General features: G+C 37.0%; 1 protein-coding gene across 1 annotated transcript in view; it reads left to right on the forward strand.

The window, feature by feature from the left end:
• Positions 1–25,759, forward strand: part of LOC111055703 — a 197,062-nt gene that overhangs the window by 52,769 nt on the left and 118,534 nt on the right. The window contains exon 2 of the mRNA XM_039421105.1: positions 4,270–4,385. The gene's annotated coding sequence lies outside the window, so the exon portion shown is untranslated. The remainder of the gene's footprint in view (positions 1–4,269; positions 4,386–25,759) is intronic.

A 25,759-nucleotide genomic window follows, 5' to 3' on the forward strand; every position in this document is an offset into this window, starting at 1 on the left:
GCGATAGTGGGGCGACTGGTGACGATAGTGGGACGACTGGCGGCGATAGTGAGATGACTGATGACGATGGTGGGATGACTGGTGACGATAGTGGTATGACTGGTGGCGTTAGTGGGACGACTGGCAGTAATAGTGGGGCGACTGGCGGCGATAGTGGGACGACTGGCAGCGATAGTGGGGCGACTGGTACGATGGTGGGGCGACTGGTGGGGCGACCGACGGGGTGATCGGTGGCGGCCAGGCGACGGTGGGGTGACCGGCGGTGGCCGGGCGACTGTCGGCGGCCGGGCGACTGGTGGCGATAGTGGGGCGACTGGTGACGATAGTGGGATGACTGGCGGCGATAGTGAGATGACTGATGACGATGGTGGGATGACTGGTGACGATAGTGGTATGACTGGTGGCGATAGTGGGACGACTGGCAGTAATAGTGGGGCGACTGGCGGCGATAGTGGGACGACTGGCAGCAATAGTGGGGCTACTGGTGACGATGGTGGGGCGACTGGTGGGGCGACCGACGGGGTGATCGGTGGTGGCCAGGCGACCGGCGGGGTGACCGGCGGTGGCCGGGCGATCGGTGGCGGCCGGACAACTGGCAGCGGGATGACTGGCAGTGGTGGGCCAGTCTACCCACTACATACAAAAAATATATCCTCTGGTTCTGTTGATACTGACCTTTAATACTTACCTTTACCGCCTTGGATTCGAGCATAGAGCCTCCAACTCAGAAAGCTGACTTGCTAATCACTACACCATAGAGGATTCATGTTTAAAGACTTAAATTATATAGAATATGATACTTCTTCCGACTGGCGGCGGCCAGGTGACCGGTGGGGTGACCGGTGGCGGCCGGGCGACTGGCCGGGCGACCGGCGGGCAGTTCAAGATCAGTAGGGAAATTTTTTTCCCCCTTTTTTCTTTTTTTCCCATTTATTCCCAATTTTAAGTGTTTTTATTTATTTATATTTTTTTTTATTCATTCATTTATTTTATTTTTTTGTTGATTTATGTGTTTTATATTTTTATTTTATTTTATTTTATTATTTTTTTTTTTTTTTCAAATCACACACGTACTGGTGGTACACACACGTACTGACGGCACAACTGTCAAAGACACAATGTCCCACTCCTTGTAGAACAACTCCTTTTATACCCCAGTTCAGGATCTGGAGGGAATTTTTTTCCCCTTTTTCCCGATTTTATGTGTTTTTAATTTTTTTTTTTTTTTTAATTTTTTTTTTTATTTTTTTTTCTAATTTTTTTTTTTTTTTTATTTTTTTTTTAATTTTTTTTTTTTTTTTATTTTTTTTTTAATTTTTTTTTTTTTTTTTTTTTTTTTGGAGGTTAGAGTGGTTGACCTTGAGGTAGGTCTGGTTGACCTAGATGACCTTGAGGTGGGTGTGGTTGACCTGGATGACCTTGAGGTAGGTGTGGTTGACCTAGATGACCTTGAGGTGGGTGTGGTTGACCTAGATGACCTTGAGGTTGGGGGTGGTTGACCTGGATGACCTTGAGGTAGGTGTGGTTGACCTAGATGACCTTGAGGTGGGTGTGGTTGACCTGGATGACCTTGAGGTTGGGGGTGGTTGACCTGGATGACCTTGAGGTAAAGGGCGACTCTGGCACACTTGTGTGCCAGAGTCGCCCTTTTATATCTACTCTCATCACCCTCCTTTTACTTCTCCTCCTTCCCTTCTCCTCATTCTCTTTATCATTCACTTCACTGTTATCATTCATCATGCATCATGGAATTCTTTCATTCATTCCGCCTCATCCTTTCATCCTTCTATGTTCACTCTCATTCAACTTCAAACAATAAATCGATTTGTTGAATTGAGTAAACTCATAAACTAACCACAAGCTTGAAACCTATATACTCCCATTACTAAAGGTTATTTGGAGTTTTCTTATGAAATCACAGATATCTACTAAGCTACATGGAATCAAAAATTGGAGTTCGGATATGTTTTGATAAGCCTAACCTCTTTTGCAGGATAAATGAAGTAATTTGTTTTAAGCAGCTGTGGTGGCCGTATACTTTCTCATTCTGACTCAATCCACTGAACTAGCATTGGAAGGATAGAACTGCAGACTTTGAAGGCTGTATGTTTACATTCCATCTTCGAGAAGGCTAAGCTTCCTCTGTAAACGCTCGGCCTCATCCAATTTCATTTTCAATTTGTGCAATGAATAGCTAAGGAATATTCTCTTTGAAACTGTATTTTTCCATCATCAATAATAATGTTCTCAAAGATCAAGTTCACAAACGAGCTTACTCACAGTGTTTTCGACATTTGTAATCCGTTTTTAGTTACCAAAATTCTTCAACAGAGAGCTGACTTGATCTCATAATTGATTGAAGAAAAATCCCATAACTAATAGAATCAAAGTGAACATGATTAAGAGAGACTGGAAATAAAGCTCCACAATATGTAGGCCTACCATCCATCCAATGAATACCCTGAAATAATACAATAAGAGCGTTTAATTTTCATTGAAATTAACAAAACGTTCTGTTAAAATCTTATAATTTCCTGTTTACACGATTACACGATACTTATGTAGGTCTAACCTATGTAACCTAAGTCACTAATGATGTTGATTCCAGAAAAGATTATATTAGAATCGTACAGGTTTACACTTCTTTTTGTATGACGTGTAATTCAAAAATATAAAAGTGACACATAAACTACATTTGAACTGTTGTATAAATCAGATTTGGAAACGCTTCATGCTTAAGCCTGTGCTACTCTTCTCAAAGTTGAGTAATTCTGAATAATTGAATAAATAAATAAATGCTGCTCTCACATTTATCCAGAATCCATTTTGAGTTAGAACAATCAGATATCAAGGTTCCAATGGTTTAAATGTTTGTAGTTCAAATTTGAATACAGCTTGAATTCCAAATAAGGATTATTTTCAATATTTGATATTATGTCTTAGCAATTGGTATAATCCAACTCACCAGATAACGTTTCAATCAGGTTTTAGGTAGGGAGGTTTTATGCGCATCCTAATAGATCCTGGCAGGATCCAGACTATCTGTACTCAAGATGACGTACACATGAGTAGACTGATTCTTTTCTGTGAGGATGCCACTCCTACTTTTAAAGAGCACTTGGCAGTTTTGTGGGTATCTAGTCTTGAGAGTGGGACTATGCCGAAGACGCTCGACAAATGCCCGCTACAACTACATAGCTGGGCGCTCAACTCAGAAATATAGACAGTCCCACCCAAGGTGGGCTTAGCTTCTTAGGTTCATATCTGTGCATTGATGCATTTTGGAGCTCTGTATAGTTATCCTTCCAATAATTATAACACTGGGGTCCAGCGTACCCCACTGATATTTCTTCTTGTGATATCTCAATAACAAGTATAGAGGGGATATTTTTGCTTCACGTAAATTCAGTTGGCAGTCCTGTAAATACGTTGCAACGTCAAAAATGACCAATCGACTCCAGATAGTGAAGCAGTAAACAATTCAATTGTGTTTGGGGTTCATCAGACCCCAGTGTTATATCTACGTTAGTCTTTTTCCAGTGTGCAAAGGACAGAAAAACAAAAAATAGGTGCTCAAACTGTGGAAAGCCATTGTGTGAAGAACATAGAGCAGTGATTTGCAAGGAGTGTGTTGAAGATAATCCAGGACAAAATAGAATAGAATATGTTTCATGCAATATCTTTTTGTTTTTTGCGTGTTTTCATATCATGAGATTGACAATAATCAAGAGGTAGTGTAAGGAAAACCAATAAAGTTATGTGACTTTTTTCCCTAGAGTATTGAAGTATGACTATTCTCCTTCAAGAAAATGTATGGTTTGAATGATTATTCAGTATTGTATGTTGGAAATGTGGTAATTAGTGATTGAATACATTTTGAATTTTGAAAATGACAGAAGATTAAATAACAATTTTTTAAGCTAATTGAAATAGAAGTTTTTGTGTTTAAACCTGGTAAAATAGCTCAAATAGAACATTTATATCGATCCTAATGAGTATAATTTTTAAAAAATCAGAAATAACCGAAAAATAGTCAATTTGAAGAATGAGGTCCACTGGACCCCACTGTTATATCCATGTAACTTTTTTGAGGTGTTATACATGAAGGTTATAATTGTCATGCTTTTGTCTTTGTTAAATAAAAAGATCAATAAATTCATGCTTGTTATTCTGGAATGCAACTCATATAGCACTATTTTGTTGATATCAACATTTGCTCTGTTTTGAATTGAGATTAATAATATTATTCTTTTGATTTTCTGTTCACAGTGCATCAATAGTTTCCCAAAATGTCTACACCTGTCAAAACGTCTTCCAGTTCTGGTAGTGACTTGGACGATTCCAGACATTGAGCATCACTGCATCTGTCAGATAAAAATTAGAAGGTATGTGATCGATAACTAGTTGAGCATGCGATCCCATAATAATGAATTTATCCGACATATAGGAATACAGAAGTATTGTTTCTTTTGAGGCTCACTGACGTGATAAACCCTAAAGGCTGCAAGCTTTTGCTCCATTTAATTTGAGAGAATTCGAAATGTATAAGTTTAGTAAACTAACCTGACTATCTCATAGTTAAGATCATCAACTATATTTGATATTATACTATGAATTTAAAATTATTCTATGAATTTCAAATTCTTACCGTATACCGTGAACTAGATTCTAAAGCAAATCAGATTTTGAAATACTATCGGTGGTTGTTAGAAACAAGTATACACTTCTTCTGTTTTGAATTTCTTCACAATCAATAAACATTGTACAGTGGGAATTATCCTCTATCACCTGCTTGTATCTCCAACTAATCTCTCTTAATTCTTCATATCATCATCAGCGAGCCCATGTGGGCCTCATCCTCAGCAAAAAAGCAAGAACTTTATAACTGCTGTAAATGTCATCAAATCAATATGATTTAGAAACTTTTTGGGAATACAGCACTATACTAAATTAACAGGGGCATTTTTTCATCTCAACTGACAACTATAAAGTAGAGCGTGCACTAGGTCGGTGGAGCGGCGCGGAGAATTACCGACCTGGAATTAGATACATGTGCTCACTTCGAGGAGCGCGGCGCGGAGCTCGAAGAGTTTCTGGACTTTTCGGGGTCGGAACGGCGTCGTGCCGTGTCACGCCGCGCTCCCAGTGCATGGAGGTCAGGTCGAGAAAATTCCGCGCTCGGGTTACTTCGTGAGGGCTCGGCTGTTTCCGAGCTCTGCTTCTTTCGAACATGGCCAGGCTACAGTAACGATATAACAATAGTTGATGTAATTTTTTGTTGTATATTGCTTTTTCTCGATGTATTTTTTGGTGTTTAAATAAATTGAATAAATAAATAGAGAAGTTACTGGTTATTCAACGAGCGTTATCGAGTTCTCACGTTTGAGATCTGAATTTTGAATTCATTCATAACATTAGCTGATGCAATTTAAGAGCTATCACACGCTCTGACACATGATTTCAGCTGAATAATAAACAACATAATTCACAACTTTTACATCTACAAAATGATATGGCTTGATATATCATTGTGTGGTTTCTGTCATTTATTTTCTTTTGAAACACGGTATTGAAATGATGTATCATGAATATGGATTCTTAAAGCATATCTAATTATGTTGAAGCGACAGAGTAAGTTAATATTCGAAGAGTAATTTTTAATTTTAAATTAGAACTCTAACAACTTAGGTCGGCGCCGCCCCACCGACCTAGTGCACGCGCAGTATTTTTTTTTACTGCATTTCACAATTTTTTTACTTACCATAGGTAAGGTAAGTATCGCTTTCCGAAAAAAATTAAGGTACCCCAATTTCTATACGTTTCAAGGCCCTTGAGTCCAAAAAAGTGGTTTTTGGGTATTGGTCTGTGTGCCTCTGGTTCCAAGCAGAGTTTATCAAAATCTTCTTTGATCCATGAATGAGAGAGTCTTGTGATACTCTCGACATGTAATTCCAGTATTTTATCCCTAGGAGTAAGACTCTTGTTACATTTCTAATATTTATATATACAATGTTCATGGTCAATGCTTGAGAGGAAATTTCTGAGAATTATTTCCAAGAGAATAATTCAGTGCTGGAATAAACGGGTTTGACCTCGGGAAGCCTTGACCAGTGTGTTAATTTCATGCTTCATGATTATACTGTATATATATATAACTGGTATTTATCTCGTATTGCTACTGAGTTTCAAAGCTCATTCGAGCTTTTCTCTCTCTGAAAATGCAAGTAGCATCGGGAATTGTGTAGAACTAAATCCGTTCTGAAGATTCTCCTCTCCATAAATATAACACCAAGTCTCTTAACACCACTCTCTGGTTCAAGAAACTTCTATGAAAAAACTCTTTTTCATGGTAAAGTATTATGAACGATTGTTCTAATATACAATCGGAGCGTGATCCCTGTTACAATCAGGAGATACTCACATTGTGATACTCAGGTTTACCATTGTATTTCTCCACAAGATCCTTGTTCATGATTAATGATTGAATTTCTCACAAACAATGGCTCATCGCATTTATTTGGTTTATCAAATATTGACTGACAATCATCAAACTTTACATAATTTTCATTCTACTTCAACACAATAACTACCATGATATTATTACCGTATTACATAATATTTTCACAGGCTTCTAGTATAACGAGTACAAATACACATGTACTCCACAATAATTTCAATTGAATGAACTACTTGAATACGAGAAGAAGAATTGGAAACAGTTGCTAGATAAATCAACTTCTTCCACTCAGTTCCACCCTGTGTTGCAATACTATGCACAAAATGATGTTGTCAAAAATAATGTACTATATACGAATTGAATGTGGTTCAGTTGAATGTTTCACCAACCATTCCACTAAATTGTAATCCAACCCCGAACACTCTTGTCGCGATGAGAGAAGAAACACAAAACGTAACCAGAAGAACAAGAATATTTTGACATCGATGTCCATCATTCACGATTCTTATCAACGGCGGTGTCGCTTCTGATGCATCCGCTCGACATCTTTTCGGCAATGGAGGATCAGAGAAGGTAAAGGAATATTGAATTTCCTTCCACTGATTTCATTTTGAGGACGAGTTGCAGACAGTTGAATCGAACGACGACTGGAATGGAAATAGGAAAGACAGCGCATAGCGACGGCAGCGATTGTTGATAGCAAGCAGTCAATCGAGCTGCAGGCAATTTTGAACCAGTCGCCAGTGCTCTTACTACTACCACTCCCCACTCTCATTCTCTGTATGGGTTGCTGCTGCTCTTTATTGCAACACAACTCAACCACAAAATTATTTTACATTTCACCTATCATTTGATTCTATTGCACCAAAGTAATAGGCCTTATTGGAATTATTTTTGCAGTCGATTGTGTGCTTTCCAATGGAATGTATTGATAGTATCAAACATTTTTTGCTCTAATCCCACAATATAGTATTAGATCATAATATTAGAATATTCATAATGATGATTCCACTAGGATTGACAACATCCTACACTATGTAAACTTTCTCAAAACAGAATGAGATTTTTCCCATAAAAAGTGAGAATGATATTAAAATTTTATCATGTGGGTTGAAATATATGACATTGATTCTTCAGTACATGAATCAATTTTGAATAAATGAGGTGACTGGAAGAAGAGGGTTATCCCACAACTCAGTTGAGAAAGAACAAGATTCCAGTGTATATACTATATTCTGGGTCAGCTTTGTGGATTTCAATAAAACCTTGTATTCTTGGATTGGATTCTTATCAGAAATATTAGTACATTATTCCAATAGATGATCATTTACTTTCATAGGTAGTGGAATTCTGTGAAATGCTGATTATTTACTACTACATACATGATACTCTGATCTATGTGAATCTCAGTGGATATTGTTGGATCCCGGAAGATTCTGCGGGATCATGATAGTTCTTAGTTTCTTAGTACAGCTTAGTCGGTAGTTCAAACTCAAAATTTCTTTTGGACATCCTCTCTCTGTGATTAGTTCATGGGGACATCGTGGAAAATCTCATTGGAATTAACAACATCACAGTAGGAGATAACATTATATTCACGATCCGGAAGATCCTGATAGACTTTAGGACGTTTCGGTAGTCTGAATAAACAATATGAATCTATGGATTGAAGTGAATGAAAAGCGCCACGGCCTAATGGATGAATACGTCAAAAACTACGAGGCGGTTCGAGTACTACAGTGTCACATGCGAAATTGTTTAATCGGAACAGAGGTCGCGGCGTGAAGAGTTGATTGTCCCTCGCGTTGCACTGGGGTCTGACCAAACCCCGCCTGCGGCCTACGGATGAATTTCACCGCCACTAATTGGATGTGCGCGCGCGCTCTCTGCAAAAGCTCGGGGATTATTGGAAAATCGAGTTTGGAACTGTGTTTTCTTGAATGCCCTTGCCGGCAGGCCAAACTCGTTGCGCCAGCAAATAACCGGCCTATTTAGTGAGACCAGCCAGTCGGCCGCAAAACTAAACGGTTGTCGAGAATTTAGATATGTAGATTATCTAAGCCGACGCAGATTGGACATTCGTAGATTGTAGCCTTTTGAAAACTGACTAGTGAGGAGCTTTTCTGGAATATTATTTTTTGTTGAATGTTAAGTGAAATTGTATAACTTGATAACTGAGTAGAAAGAGCAATGTGTGGTCATTCCATCGTTGGAGTATTTAAAGCGTTTTCAAGTATAGTTCTCTTGAACTTAGTACTAGTTCATGAAACGGTCATCATAATCCATTTCAACAATATTAAAAGGATGTTTTGAAAAGTAAACTCTCTTCTCGGGTTCATGGAAACAAAGTGCACTGTAAAAAGAGTGGTAACTTAATGACTTGAAGGAATAAATTGGATTGATATTTCTTATGAAATATTGTATGATAAAGAATGAGAAATTGATGAACAAATTAATACAATAGAAAATAAATGATGGACAATTGAAATCTCAATCACTTCAATGAATGACAGGAAATTTGACAATAGATAATTCTCTGCAAAACACTTCAACTTGTGTACTATCTTGTCATTGATAGTTTGTTAACTGAACAGGCTCTAGAACTCTGTGGCCAGGAGAGCGCAATGGATGTCTCCCCCTTCTAGCCACCATCCATTCAACAGTCACCACATGGCACACCAATATCAATTCCCAAGGAGCCCAGCCCAGCCATGCAAAGCCAAAGCCACACTGGCATTCCACGAATTCAATTGCGCATATGATGCACATTGTTCGGCAACAGTGCTCTGGTCAATATAAATGATAATTGTCAACAAAGGGACAAATTACGGCCCTAATGCTTGTTGCTGCATGCTATAAATTTGATAGAGGCGACTCAACAGTTGTTGGATTATGGTACATCAAATTCACATACTAGGCGGGTCGGGCCAACTGCGCGCTAGGCTCAAAATTATGATCGCAATTATTTATGACCGATGATAAATAAGTTGATGAGTTATCGGCTGATTATGCTTGGTGCAGGTTGCGTACGCTTCACTTCCATTAATGGCCGTGATGAATTTCAGGCGGTTTATTACAGTCATTAACAACAATTTTCCAACAAGTGCGAAAATTAACACCTTTTCTTCCAGAATGAATTATGGAAACACAGTATTCATAATTTATATTCTTGTAACGTTTTGTAAACAACTCAAAATTAATAGATTCGTGTAACAGACGATAACTTACATAGTTTTTATCAAAAGGTGTACAATTTTTCGGAAAAACGTTCAACCGAATTCCCTCTACTCTCGAACCCTAGAAATTTTATTTCCCCCATCAAATTCCTTGAGAATAATCTAAACTTCTAGTAATTGAAGGGGAATGAATATAAACATCCCATTAGGCTACTTATGAAATATTGAAATGATTTTTCAACTTACTGTACTAACTATAATTCCAATTTTTCAAAAATAATTCATAAAACCGGTATGTTGGATACAGGCTGTTACAGTCTGAGTCCAGCCTTCCCAATCCAAGAAACTCTACAGAAATATTCTGCTTAGAACACATCTCCTAAATCTGTTAGTTGTGTAGAAAGTAAAAGGATCAAAATATATGTTCACATGCAGCAAACCAGACGTGTAACTTGTGATGAAGTAATCAATTCACATGGAAAGGATTTCGAAAAATCTTCACGACCACTTTTTAGAGCTAACTTGATTTGGCCGGGCCGGGCGCTCCAGTCCAGTACTATTGTGGCTTGCAATAAAATGTTTCCAACTTGGACCGGAGACCTCTTGGCGCCTACTGTAAAAACACTTGGACTGATTCCAGAATCAATAGCACATTTAGAGACTGAACATCCATCTATTGGAAAGAGACTCATTTGGAAAATTATCGGCCTGCATCCGATTACAGCACGTATCTATTTGAAACGACTCCATTTTGCATGTCCCCACCATTTCAACCATCATAAAGGCCTGCATGTTCTAAACCAGATCTAGAATCCATTCTATACTACGACGACTCTGCTCTGAACTTTATTCCAAATAATGTTATCTCAAAAGATTAAACATTGAATTGCGAATACTTTATCAATTTAAAACTCCAATGGTATAAATTGAGAGATTGAAAGAATATATTTATTGGATGGATTGAATTAATCTACTCAACCCATCATCCACTTCATAACCCATCTACAAGCATATAGAGCTTATTTGAGCACCCATACTATAAAAATGAATCGCGGTCTGGATGCTGATTATAGTATGACCTGAAAATTTTTTTTGCCATATTGCTTTTTTCCTGTGTTGTGTAACTGATTTCCTGTGACAGTAAAAAATGGAGTGGATATGTATAATATTCCTGTAGAGGAAGTGAACATAATTATGATGCAGTAGTATATATCATCCCTACAATCTACTACCTATTTGCTACTAGAACAAGAACTTTCAGTGATGTATTGTGGACTTCTGCGAGCCTCTCTCTGAGAAAATAACTCTTGTGAACTTTAATCTTGAAAATCGCACGATGAACTCACAACCACGGTATATTGGCACTAATTGGATGTGCGCGCGCGCTCTCTGCAAAAGCTCGGGGATTATTGGAAAATCGAGTTTGGAACTGTGTTTTCTTGAATGCCCTTGCCGGCAGGCCAAACTCGTTGCGCCAGCAAATAACCGGCCTATTTAGTGAGACCAGCCAGTCGGCCGCAAAACTAAACGGTTGTCGAGAATTTAGATATGTAGATTATCTAAGCCGACGCAGATTGGACATTCGTAAATTGTAGCCTTTTGAAAACTGACTAGTGAGGAGCTTTTCTGGAATATTATTTTTTGTTGAACGTTAAGTGAAATTGTATAACTTGATAACTGAGTAGAAAGAGCAATGTGTGGTCATTCCATCGTTGGAGTATTTAAAGCGTTTTCAAGTATAGTTCTCTTGAACTTAGTACTAGTTCATGAAACGGTCATCATAATCCATTTCAACAATATTACAAGGATGTTTTGAAAAGTGAACTCTCTTCTCGGGTTCATGGAAACAAAGTGCACTGTAAAAAGAGTGGTAACTTAATGACTTGAAGGAATAAATTGGATTGATATTTCTTATGAAATATTGTATGATAAAGAATGAGAAATTGATGAACAAATTAATACAATAGAAAATAAATGATGGACAATTGAAATCTCAATCACTTCAATGAATGACAGGAAATTTGACAATAGATAATTCTCTGCAAAACACTTCAACTTGTGTACTATCTTGTCATTGATAGTTTGTTAACTGAACAGGCTCTAGAACTCTGTGGCCAGGAGAGCGCAATGGATGTCTCCCCCCTTCTAGCCACCATCCATTCAACAGTCACCACATGGCACACCAATATCAATTCCCAAGGAGCCCAGCCCAGCCATGCAAAGCCAAAGCCACACTGGCATTCCACGAATTCAATTGCGCATATGATGCACATTGTTCGGCAACAGTGCTCTGGTCAATATAAATGATAATTGTCAACAAAGGGACAAATTACGGCCCTAATGCTTGTTGCTGCATGCTATAAATTTGATAGAGGCGACTCAACAGTTGTTGGATTATGGTACATCAAATTCACATACTAGGCGGGTCGGGCCAACTGCGCGCTAGGCTCAAAATTATGATCGCAATTATTTATGACCGATGATAAATAAGTTGATGAGTTATCGGCTGATTATGCTTGGTGCAGGTTGCGTACGCTTCACTTCCATTAATGGCCGTGATGAATTTCAGGCGGTTTATTACAGTCATTAACAACAATTTTCCAACAAGTGCGAAAATTATCACCTTTTCTTCCAGAATGAATTATGGAAACACAGTATTCATATTTATATTCTTGTAACGTTTTGTAAACAACTCAAAATTAATAGATTCGTGTAACAGACGATAACTTACATAGTTTTTATCAAAAGGTGTACAATTTTTCGGAAAAACGTTCAACCGAATTCCCTCTACTCTCGAACCCTAGAAATTTTATTTCCCCCATCAAATTCGTTGAGAATAATCTAAACTTCTAGTAATTGAAGGGGAATGAATATAAACATCCCATTAGGCTACTTATGAAATATTGAAATGATTTTTCAACTTACTGTACTAACTATAATTCCAATTTTTCAAAAATAATTCATAAAACCGGTATGTTGGATACAGGCTGTTACAGTCTGAGTCCAGCCTTCCCAATCCAAGAAACTCTACAGAAATATTCTGCTTAGAACACATCTCCTAAATCTGTTAGTTGTGTAGAAAGTAAAAGGATCAAAATATATGTTCACATGCAGCAAACCAGACGTGTAACTTGTGATGAAGTAATCAATTCACATGGAAAGGATTTTGAAAAAATCTTCACGACCCACTTTTTAGAGCTAACTTGATTTGGCCGGGCCGGGCGCTCCAGTCCAGTACTATTGTGGCTTGCAATAAAATGTTTCCAACTTGGACCGGAGACCTCTTGGCGCCTACTGTAAAAACACTTGGACTGATTCCAGAATCAATAGCACATTTAGAGACTGAACATTCATCTATTGGAAAGAGACTCATTTGGAAAATTATCGGCCTGCATCCGATTACAGCACGTATCTATTTGAAACGACTCCATTTTGCATGTCGCCCACCATTTCAACCATCATAAAGGCCTGCATGTTCTAAACCAGATCTAGAATCCATTCTATACTACGACGACTCTGCTCTGAACTTTATTCCAAATAATGTTATCTCAAAAGATTAAACATTGAATTGCGAATACTTTATCAATTTAAAACTCCAATGGTATAAATTGAGAGATTGAAAGAATATATTTATTGGATGGATTGAATTAATCTACTCAACCCATCATCCACTTCATAACCCATCTACAAGCATATAGAGCTTATTTGAGCACCCATACTATAAAAATGAATCGCGGTCTGGATGCTGATTATAGTATGACCTGAAAATTTTTTTTTGCCATATTTGCTTTTTTCCTGTGTTGTGTAACTGATTTCCTGTGACAGTATAAAAATGGAGTGGATATGTATAATATTCCTGTAGAGGAAGTGAACATAATTATGATGCAGTAGTATATATCATCCCTACAATCTACTACCTATTTGCTACTAGAACAAGAACTTTCAGTGATGTATTGTGGACTTCTGCGAGCCTCTCTCTGAGAAAATAACTCTTGTGAACTTTAATCTTGAAAATCGCACGATGAACTCACAACCACGGTATGTAGAAAAATACGGTAGGTGTCACGCGCATTTTTGTGCTGAATTTCCGGTGTAGCTGGCGGCATTTTATATCCCATCATCTGTTTTCAACAAATAAGTTGAATTAATTGCCAATAGGTGTTGGAAACTTCGGTTGGTGGCGATGACGCAATCTAGCTGGCTGGCTATTGCGCACACATTTCATGACCCCTACCGTTTTTATCCAAATACCGTGCTCACAACTAACCTCGAATCGAACTCATAGGTGAAGTCATAAGTTACTTTTGAGAATAATTTGATTCTGATATAGGATGAACAATGGATGTAAAGCTGATAAAATCAAACTGGCATTTTCAATCAACTTACTCATACAAAGAAGGCGAGATAGAAGCAGTTGATTATTGTATAAGTGCAGGAAACTGAAATTCCTTTATCACCGATCACTTATTCCATATAAACTTCGAAGTCTCCAACTGTATCAAATCATACTTTACTGGATTTCATTGTGCCAATTCAATCGGATTAATTCAATTCTTAAGATTATGCTTGTTGAAATGGCTTTCACCCATACCACAATCAATTCGACAATCCTCTCTTTTGCTTGGCACTTATACTGTATCCCGAAGTTTGAAAATTAACAATTTCTTCCTTGCTCCAGACATTTATACCTTGAATTTTCAATTGGTTTTGAACATTCATTTCTTGACGCCATTAGAATAAAACCGAGAAGGCGATACCATGAAACGACTTTGAGCAAGTTGTTGGCGCTAAATTCACTTCACGGCGGAGAGTGTAAAGAGTGAAGAGAGATTGAATCCGAGTGAAATAAAGAGCAAAGTTTCTAAATTGGAGCGGCACAACTTGGTGCTCCCTTGACGAAATTCCTCTTAAGTGCTTTGCAAATATCAACCAGAACTCGAGGGAGACTGATTCAATCGAGAAAGCAAGAAACAAGACTGCGAATCCAAACACTGAACAGCTGAACAGGGTCTTACGAATTTTTAATGATGTTTTTTCAACAAACTACTTTTGTTAATCCACAAATGGGTTTTACCGGAAATGCTCCAGTGATCGAGTTGTTACAGATGCTAAGAGTACATCTGGGGAATCGTTCGATAAAAATTCCATAAAAAACTATTGCTCTCTTGAAATTTTCCAGTTACGGGGTCGAATCACCGATATTCCCTTCCATTTACTCTGAAATGCAAAGTGCACGATATTCATCTTTTCACCCCACCTCCATATCACTCCTTCTCTTTTCTCCCGGTCGTGTGTTGATGGGAAGGATATTATTTTATATTATTTTCAAAGGATCGACAATTGTTGAAACACCGCCGATTTAGGAAGTTACTCTTTATTCAAAGTTACATCAGAATTTGAATTTGAATACTCGATTATGATTGTAATAAAATTCCATTGAATAGGAATTACACCTCTCCATGAATGTATATTCCCATGTTTTTCTCTTTCGATTATGTTGTTACAGTTACTAACAATTGAAAATCACACTCCTAGTTACTGTATCTTATCCATTCTGTTCAATTCTGTTTAATGAAATGCTATCAAATGATATTTTTCCATGAAGAATGTGAATGTGGGATACCATCTGGATTGACAGTGCTTCTCAAAAATTATTATCTGAATAAAGAGAATAATATTTACTCATGTTTTTTTAAGATCAGTATGTTTCCTTCCAATCAGTTAACTCTTGATATATCAACAGCGTTTTGGTGTTTTCGAAAGAATTATAATAATCTGGCTCCGGTGAACTCCAGGAATATCATCTCTCAAAGTGAGAATACTATTCCCTACTGATGAAAAAGACGTTATTGAGGAATAGAAGTTCTCGCTTGGGCAAAAATTGTTGAATGTTTACAATTCACTTTGTAAGCTCACATGAAAAACCCATATACATGAGTCATATAATTTCCCCATGGATAATGCATCTGAATATGTTACTAAGTCTATTCTCTCTCGCGTCATGTCACGTGTAACGTGACAATAAAAGCAGGAGTACCACAAGGGAGTGTTTTGGGGCCGATTCTCTATCTTCTGTTTACAAGTGATCCACCATGTCTCGAGAATAATACAATAGCAACATTTGCTGACGACACATCAATATTAGCTATAGATGACAAGATTGGAAGTGCCACAGCAAAACTTCAAAGATCTCTCAGAAAAAAATGAAGACTGGACAATAGAATGGAAGATTGAACTCAATGAAGCAAAATCAGTTCATATTAATTCCACCAACAAGAGGGATCAACCCATACCAATAACCATTAACAATCGAATAGTACCATTTGCCAATGATGCCAGGTACCTGGGTCTGACCTTAGATATAAAGCTTCGCTGGAAGGTCCATGTTGGAAAGAAGAGAGAAGAGCTGGGAATATACAAGAGACTCCGGTGGCTGATTGGAAGGAGCTCCATCCTGTGAATTCCAAACAAAGTACACCTGTACAAACAAATTCTAAAGCCAGTATTGACGTATGGTATACAACTTTGGGGTGTACCAAAGACAGTAACATCAAAGTCATACAACGATTCCAAAACAAGGTGCTGAGAAACATTGCTGATGCTACTTGGTACGTCAGAAACCGCGACCTACAGAGAGACCTGCATGCCTGCGAAATCCAGAGGCATGCAGAGAGACACGAGGCCTGACTCCACCAACACGACAAAATCGAAGCAATCCAGCTGCTGGAAAATGAAGGATTGGTGAGGAGGCTGAAAAGGAAGAAGTCATTTGAACTGGTCTAGTGCTGATTCAAGTGTCTTGAGTCCAGTGAAAAGCAGAGCAGTGGGAATAAGTGAAACTCACCTGTGTAGTACAGTCATAAGCAGTGTACTAATAATATTAGAATTTGAATGGAGACCCTGTGGAGGATTCTCTTGAATGAAGTATTTATAAGTATCATAGGACAGAAAAAAGTTGCTCATTAGTCCTAGACTAGATAGCAATCTTTCGCTAAATAAATAAATAAATATATATATATTGTGATGAATCTTTCAAATAGATCTCATGAAAAGAGAGAAAAATTGTGATTACCTTTTAAAATGAAGGAATTTGCTAGAGGAATAGTTAGCGACCGAGCGATAAAGCTTACTTATCAATAACTGTATATTAGATAAGAGTACCGTTCTGTACTGAATATTTTTCTAGGAAAATTATTCAATAAAATTATAATTATTTTGCGAATAAAGCACAAATTATTTATGAATCGCTCACTGATTTTGAGGTTACACTTGTTTACTATCGATCAGATGTTTTTAAAACAGTTCGAACGCAGCTGACTGATTCAAAGCATTGTCAAATGTCATGCCGGTTTTCATGCAAGGTAAAATATCATTCCTAAAAATTATAAAACTATCAATAAAGGATCAAGAATTTCAAAATAAAAAATAAAATGTATGTGTTATCGTTGAAATTATTTATTATTAAGAAATTATATTATATGTCAGGTCTTATTGTAACTAAATAGGTCATAGCATGAAATTATATTATTGATAAAATGGCAGAAATTATTATAACAATCTCAAACCTAATAAAAATTGTACAAGAATATTAATTTATTAACGATTTAATTCAACTGAACCACATGGTAATTAAATCTCTTTGGCAGGTCTAAGCCAATCACAGTGCATAGAAATAGCACCAAGACGGTGATCGTTTGAAAGCAACACATGTTAATCTATTATCAGACACCAACCCTGCCTTATCAGTTACACTAGCACGTGTACATTGTATGAGAGGAACTATGTCTAGAAGATTAAGCAGTTTTAAGAATTACATAAATTAAATTATTATTGTAATTAAAGGAATTGTATTCTACTACTTGCCACTGACGTCATGTTACGTCACAAGCGTTCTACCAATGGCAAATTTTTATGCAAATTATTACATTGAGATTCTGAGAAGCAAGGTCTAGCCTAAAAGCTTAGAGAAAAGAGCAGCACTTCCCTTTTGAAATCCTCACCGTGCAGATCTCTTTTTATAGTTACCAAAGACCTATTTGTGAAAATTTCTTGTTCGATTTTAATGTTCTATTTGTGAGCCGATATTTTAGGCCAATTTATTTGTTATTCGTAATTTCTGTTTTCATCAATCGATAAATTTAAAAGCTTAAAGTAAATTATCCCTTAATTAATTCGGTGAAGGAGATATTTAAATTAAAATTCCCCACGTGCTGAAACCGAAGCCTGGATTGCCGCCGATCAAACGATTTTTGATCTAAAGAAGAAAACCACGACGACCAAGGAATTCACGTGAGTTATAAGTCATAAGGGGCCCCAATCTACGCTTCGAAAATATTTCAGTGCAGAAAAACATAAATTTTTCTTCGTTAAATTATTGGCCACGCCGACAAGCGCTTTTAGTTATTAAGAGCCTAAAATTTATTCATATTAATTTCTAAGAATTTGTAGTTGATTAACTATCCTCCGCTGCCTGAACCACGACCCCGAGCAATTTTAAAATATTTTATAATTCATTTTTTCACTATTTTTTCAAAACTGTTCAATTTTATCAATTGTAAAATTCTGTTGAATCACGCATGGTATCATGCAAGCACAAGAAATTTTTAACTATTCTGTTAATGCTAAATTATTATCAACCTGTAAATCAAATTCTGAATCTGCACTGTATGATTACATATTTTATTGTAATATATTTCAGTTTTGTTAATTCGCTTTCTGAGTTCGATTATTTCTTAAGCCTGTCAATTATTGTGTCTGATACGTTCTATATTATCAAGAACCGATCGAATACGATCATTAGAATAATTGAATTAAGCTGGATATTGGAACAGGTCTAAGTGGATGTAGCGAGTGGGGTCAGATCGAGATATTATTCTTTGTCCTTACCTGCTCATATATCAGCTTTTATCTGTTACCTACCTCGACTTAGGAGCGAATGCATCAATTGTACAGCAGAGGCAGCCATAGATCATATAAATTCCTACAATAGAGCTTAAACCCGACAAGACTCTGTTCTCGAAATATATTCTGAACGATATTTGGTTCAAATACCGTATTTTAATCCTTCAGAACTTATTAGAGACGCAGTCCCGTAAATTATCTACATCGGGATTTTTGCTCGACCTGTATGATTTTGTATGCTCATTCTTCACAGGTAATAATTTTAAGGTATCCGTATTCAGTGTTTAGCGATCGCTACACTACTTATAAAAATTTCATCACAATACAATTTGTCATTAGAAGAATCAAGGGTGAGCGAGCGTTTAGGCCTCCCGCGATTCCGACAATTGTATTGAATCTTGTAGTGAATCAATCAGTCTGGTGTACACTCAGCGTCCACACACGCAATTACAAAATTTATAGCCGCTACACCATTGACTCAGTACAAGATTCACTCTACATGTGTGAAGCCTTCAAATCACGCTCCACATGATTTTGGCGCCCAACGTGGGGCATTGAAGAGGTGGATAATCGACTACGAGGATTATTTAGTTGCTCAGTATACTATAGCGCTGACAACGGGAAAATTTGTGAAAAATTCATGGTTGTGAATTTCTTCGAATTTAGTATTAACTGTTCACTGTTATATAAAATAACAAGTCGTACCATACCCATTTTTGAACAGAAAAGAAATTTATCGATTGATGAATTTTTAGAGAAAAAATCGAACTCAGAATTTTATTATTGTGTTATTCGAAAATTGGTCGTACTATAAGTCATAGGTATAAGAGATATCATAAGAAAGGTCATAATATTTGAAGAATATTAGGTCTATATTGAAACAATTTATAAATATTTACAGAAAAGAGGATTGAAGTTATTTACATTTTTAAAAGTTTTTAAAACATAAAGAGGGAAGTAAAATTAAATCACGGATATATTGCGGAATAATTCAAACAAAACACTGCCCCTTTTATATAAAATTGTGCAAAGAACACTAGCCTATATATTGAATTGCGGCAAGAAATTATAAAAGTAAGATATTATAATAATAGTAATAATAAATTATAAGAGGCGTACCTGTATTACCGCATAAGTGTTCACTGTGTATCCTGTATGTTCTTGTCATTTTTATGTTAACGATATTGCTAACTTGACTCATTTTATCACTGAACACATTGCTAAACCACTTTTTCCGTATTTCACTCACTACGAAGCTATCACAATTTCTATTGGATTTCTTATTAATTTTTTTATATATCACAACACTTTCACGTTTATTCACCACACACGTTCGTCGCATTATTCTCTCACAACTATGGCAGGAAACGACCAGGTCAATCCAAGTCTGTCGGACACCGAGGACATCTCACCCGATTGTTCGCCGCCATCCGCATCTGCCACCGCATCTGCCGATTTCCATCCAAACGTACTGGATGATTTATCTTCGACGCAGGTGGAGGAGAGCTGCATTCTGGTGGAGGATACGTTGGTAGCCCAAGAGCCGGAGGATGAAACATCAGAAGAGCACTCAGTCGATGACGTCTCAGAAACAGGAACTCCATTTCTCGCACCGTTGCTCGGATAAAAAACCAGCGGCTAACTGATAACCATGCACCCGCTCCCGCCGTTGACTGGACCCTCATCCTGAAAGAAATAAGGAAAACCAATGAAGCAATAAATAAAACAAATGCAGAAATAAAAAACTTAAATGAAAAAAGCGACCAAACAAAGGAAGAATTAAAGGAAGACAACAAACAATTAAAGGAAGATAACAAACAGGCAAAGGAAGAATTAAAAATGGAAGTTCAAGAAGCAAAGAAGGTAAACGAACAGGGTTTGGAGAAATTGAGTCAGCGGATGGATGTAGCATTCCGTGACACAGATAAAACCATCAAAAAATTAGCTGAGTGTCTGGATAAATCAATTTTAGAAACAAATAACCGATTGGATAGGATATCTGAAGATATGCATATGGGAAAAATCAGCGTCGAAGTCAGCATTAAGAAACATATACATGTGGAGAAGGATACAATAAAGGTGGTTAAAGTCAAACAAGCAAGCGAACATAACACATGTATGGAAAACCAACCCACCGAGAATGTCAAGACTGGAGTCGCGCCGCACCCCGCAGAATGCCAAGAAGAGCCGGACGACATCGCCCGCCAAGCTGAGGACGTCATCCAGGGCATAGAGGGACATCCCGTACCACCGCGCGCCGGACACCAGGAATCCAAGGACGCTGCCCGCCGAGTGGAAGAGCAGCCCGGACCGCCGACCGCCACATCACCATCCATCCACCGAGGACAGCGCCTGCAACATATGAACCCAGCATTCATGAAGATAGTCCAATAAACAATAGAAATGAAATGGAAACATACAACAAATCAGAATCACAACCAAAACTGAAAACCTACAAATCAAAACAACGAACAAGAAGGATTACAATACGTCAAAGAAGAAAACCAACTAATAGAATTCATCTACATCGCCGTCATGTTAGGCTGAAATCGTACATCAAATCTTTTACAAGCATGCATGATAGGAGAAAAACCATATCAAGAAGAACCTACAACCACCGCAGTCATGTTCGGTTAAAATCAAGTAGACTGTACACCGGCATGCAAAAAAGGAAAATATCATTTGGAAAGACACACAGACACCACCGGCATGTCAGGTTTAAAAAGATCAAACTGCATGTTACCGGCGACAAAGAGGAAACGAGTTTGAAAGAATTGATTTACACCACAGGCACATTCGTTTTAAGCCAAGTTTAATAAAACGGATAGTTGCAAATTGGAATGAAAACTTGAAACAAATACTGAAATCAAATTTAGATGGGGGCTTAAGGAATAATTTTTGAATTAATTTGGAAGCTACGTTGTGAATACATAAATCATCAAACTTGTCATAATCACAGCCTACCCACCGAATCATATCTTTGCAGACTAGCATCTTTCTACTGCAGCCTAGTTAATCAACATAACCTAAACTTCACCACATCTCAGCTAATAAGGAAATATTATCAATTCACTTCAAATGAAGAAAATCGAAATCAACTTTAATAACAGAAGAAATTAAAACTACGAAACAACCTTAAAAATTTACCAACCTAATCAAGCCATCCGCCTCATGCTACAATCATCACAGAAACAATCGCCTGGTACAAGCCGCACAACTGAAAAACAGAAACAAGAATTATATTATCCACGGAAAATAATTATAAATTAGAAATAACATGAAGTAGTAGTGAATAGGAGAAAGAAAATAAACAAAGTTTATTTGAAAAAATGTGTAAATCTAACCTCGAAATACAGAATCAATAGAAAAATCTATTCAGAACCGACGCCTGTTAGATAATTTTCTTCGTCCCACCAACCAATGTGTGCGAAATCCTAGAGTCAATGTTAATAGAATCAAAGCAATATCGTTAGTTAATTATTGTAACCCATTATTTAATGTGGAATTATAAGTAAAAAACACAAACAAAAAAAATATATATTTATGTTAATTTGCACGAAATGCGCATGTTCTGTGTTATATGAATGTATCTCTAAAAAACTATTTAAGAAATTATATTATATGTCAGGTCTTATTGTAACTAAATAGGTCATAGCATGAAATTATATTATTGATAAAATGGCAGAAATTATTTATAACAATCTCAAACCTAATAAAAATTGTACAAGAGTATTAATTCATTAACGACTTAATTCAACTGAACCACATGGTAATTAAATCTCTTTGGAAGGTCTAAGCCAATCACAGTGCATAGAAATAGCACCAAGACGGTGATCGTTTGAAAGCAACACATGTTAATCTATTATCAGACACCAACCCTGCCTTATCAGTTACACTAGCACGTGTACATTGTATGAGAGGAACTATGTCTAGAAGATTAAGCAGTTTTAAGAATTACATAAATTAAATTATTATTGTAATTAAAGGAATTGTATTCTACTACTTGCCACTGACGTCATGTTTACGTCACAAGCGTTCTACCAATGGCAAATTTTTATGCAAATTATTACATTGAGATTCTGAGAAGCAAGGTCTAGCCTAAAAGCTTAGAGAAAAGAGCAGCACTTCCCTTTTGAAATCCTCACCGTGCAGATCTCTTTTTATAGTTACCAAAGACCTATTTGTGAAAATTTCTTGTTCGATTTTAAATGTTCTATTTGTGAGCCGATATTTTAGGCCAATTTATTTGTTATTCGTAAATTTCTGTTCTCATCAATCGATAAATTTAAAGCTTAAAGTAAATTACCCCTTAATTAATTCGGTGAAGGAGATATTTAAATTAAAATTCCCCACGTGCTGAAACCGAAGCCTGGATTGCCGCCGATCAAACGATTTTTTGATCTAAAGAAGAAGACCACGACGACCAAGGAATTTCACGTGAGTTATAAGTCATAAGGGCCCCAATCTACACTTCGAAAATATTTCAGTGCAGAAAAACATAAATTTTTCTTCGTTAAATTATTGGCCACGACGACAAGCGCTTTTAGTTATTAAGAGAATAATATTTACTCATGTTTTTTTAAGATCAGTATGTTTCCTTCCAATCAGTTAACTCTTGATATATCAACAGCGTTTTGGTGTTTTCGAAAGAATTATAATAATCTGGCTCCGGTGAACTCCAGGAATATCATCTCTCAAAGTGAGAATACTATTCCCTACTTATGAAAAAGACGTTATTGAGGAATAGAAGTTCTCGCTTGGGCAAAAATTGTTGAATGTTTACAATTCACTTTGTAAGCTTACATGGAAAACCCATATACATGAGTCATATAATTTCCCCATGGATAATGCATCTGAATATGTTACTAAGTCTATTCTCTCTCACGTCATGTCACGTGTAACGTGACAATAAAAGCAGGAGTACCAAAAGGGAGTGTTTTGGGGCCGATTCTCTATCTTCTGTTTACAAGTGATCCACCATGTCTCGAGAATAATACAATAGCAACATTTGCTGACGACACAGCAATATTAGCTATAGATGACAAGATTGGAAGTGCCACAGCAACTTCAAAGATCTCTCAGAAAAAAATGAAGACTGGACAATAGAATGGAAGATTGAACTCAATGAAGCAAAATCAGTTCATATTAATTCCACCAACAAGAGTGATCAACCCATACCAATAACCATTAACAATCGAATAGTACCATTTGCCAATGATGCCAGGTACCTGGGTCTGACCTTAGATACAAAGCTTCGCTGGAAGGTCCATGTTGGAAAGGAGAGAGAAGAGCTGGGAATATACAAGAGACTCCGGTGGCTGATTGGAAGGAGCTCCATCCTGTGAATTCCAAACAAAGTACACCTGTACAAACAAATTCTAAAGCCAGTATTGACGTATGGTATACAACTTTGGGGTGTACCAAAGACAGTAACATCAAAGTCATACAACGATTCCAAAACAAGGTGCTGAGAAACATTGATGATGCTCCTTGGTACGTCAGAAACCGCGACCTACAGAGAGACCTGCTTGCCTGCGAAATCCAGAGGCATGCAGAGAGACACGAGGCCCGACTCCACCAACACGACAAAATCGAAGCAATCCAGCTGCTGGAAAATGAAGGATTGGTGAGGAGGCTGAAAAGGAAGAAGTCATTTGAACTGGTCTAGTGCTGATTCAAGTGTCTTGAGTCCAGTGAAAAGCAGAGCAGTGGGAATAAGTGAAACTCACCTGTGTAGTACAGTCATAAGCAGTGTACTAATAATATTAGAATTTGAATGGGAGACCCTGTGGAGGATTCTCTTGAAAGAAAGTATTTATGAGTATTATAGGACAGAAAAAAGTTGCTCATTAGTCCTTAGACTAGATAGCAATCTTTCGCTAAATATATATATATATATATATATATATATATATATATACCCGAGGATGACTCAAGTAACCCTTGAACCCGAAACTTGAATCCGAGAAAGACTCAATATAGCCTAATCATATTCAAAAGAGTATTGTTTCCACTAGTAATGTGAAAATGTAAAGTTTCAAATCTGGCTAAGAACATAATCCGAAATACTTTTCCAATATCTCGTTCAAGATTATGAAATAAGTTTGTAGATACTTTTGTAATCAACTGTGATGCTTATTAAGGCAGAAATAATTTTCTCCTTTATCTACTTTATTTGAGAGGGCGAAAAGTAGCATTGAAGATGAAAATGAAGGTTGAAGATGGTGACAGCATGATGAAGTCAAGAGTAATGATAAGAATAATAACGACAAAGCCGTTGCTGCCCCTGCTCCATCAATGTCTATGCTAATTTCTGCACCCGGTCTCAGCTGGTGAAAGGGATTATGAAATCGGACGTTCCATCTTCTTTTAGGGCTTATTTTCTTTGAAGTTTTCCTACTTAGAATTCAGCCTCCACTCCCACTCTATCTCATCAACCCACTCACTCTCTCTCTCTCTCTCTCTCTCACTCTCTCTCTCTCTCTCTCTCTCTATCCGCTTTCACTCTCGTTGATTTCACTCTTTTGCTCAAGATCAAATGGAGACCTGTCAGTTTGCGTGTGCTCTTTCAAGCACAAGTAAACATCTATACAGATACACTGCTCGCCTCCTGTTTTGTGAGAGAGTTCATTGCTGCTCTGGAAAAAATATCAAAACAGAATGAAAAATGTTTACCTCTCAAAGAATCTTATTGCTTTATACAGCAATTTATGTGACTAAATGTCAAAAACTGAGTCGTCGGATGAATTAAAAAGGCTACTTTGTCACATAAAAAGTCTACTTTCAGTAGTATATGTGTGAACATGTATAATATTCGAGCAATTACTCTGGACAATTAGTCGACTTTCTTTATAGAAAAATGAACACTATTCTAGCAATTCCTCGTTAATAAGACCGAATATCATTTGGATTTGATCGATAGGAGAAAAATGTGATAAGATAAAATTGCCAACAGAGCATACTTTTCACAACAAACAGAGGCTTCTCTGGAAAATCAAAAGCCTGTATTGCATTGGATGAGTTTCAATGATCAATAACGATAATAATAATTATCAAGAAGTGTTTAGATAATTGAAAAATAGTTGCGTTGATCTGATATTTGTCAAAATTCAAGGATGGGATATTTTTTCTTCTCCTTCTTATAGGAAATGATAATTGAGGGTTGGTTCTCTGTTTTTCTCAAACCTGAATAATGGGGTATGAATTCCTGAATATCTGAATCCAA

The sequence above is a fragment of the Nilaparvata lugens genome, chromosome 2 (assembly GCF_014356525.2).
Source record: "Nilaparvata lugens isolate BPH chromosome 2, ASM1435652v1, whole genome shotgun sequence".
In the NCBI taxonomy this organism is placed as follows: domain Eukaryota; kingdom Metazoa; phylum Arthropoda; class Insecta; order Hemiptera; family Delphacidae; genus Nilaparvata; species Nilaparvata lugens.